The sequence below is a fragment of the Sinocyclocheilus rhinocerous genome, unplaced genomic scaffold, assembly GCF_001515625.1.
Source record: "Sinocyclocheilus rhinocerous isolate Xijiao unplaced genomic scaffold, SAMN03320098_v1.1 scaffold1201, whole genome shotgun sequence".
Classification (NCBI taxonomy): domain Eukaryota; kingdom Metazoa; phylum Chordata; class Actinopteri; order Cypriniformes; family Cyprinidae; genus Sinocyclocheilus; species Sinocyclocheilus rhinocerous.
Window position 1 is genome coordinate 461082 of NW_015654059.1, and position 323 is coordinate 461404.

The 323-nt window shown below is 38.1% G+C and overlaps 1 protein-coding gene across 1 annotated transcript in view; it reads left to right on the forward strand.

The window, feature by feature from the left end:
* Positions 1-323, forward strand: part of LOC107716683 (NEDD1 gamma-tubulin ring complex targeting factor) — a 10791-nt gene that overhangs the window by 9377 nt on the left and 1091 nt on the right. The gene's annotated exons all lie outside the window — the stretch shown is intronic.

Genomic DNA, 323 nt, shown 5'->3' on the forward strand with positions numbered 1-323 from the left:
CTCGTGATAGCAGGATTGATTCTGATTGGCTGTCAATGTTTTTATCGTTCATCAGCTGGAAAAAATCGTTCTGAAAATGATTCTAACGATATCGTTTCTCTGTGCCTTTATCGTTATAGCTGTGGTGTGGACTCTTCTATTATTTAATATTGAGAACGATTTTTAGAACTATATCTTTATCGTTATCTTTATAGTTATCGTGCTTGGTGTGAACAGGCCTTAACAAGATAAGACACCTGAGGAGACTAATCAAGGGGAACCAATGAACAAACAGACTATAAACACCACGGGAGACAGGAAGTGACATAAAAGTCCAGGGCAAG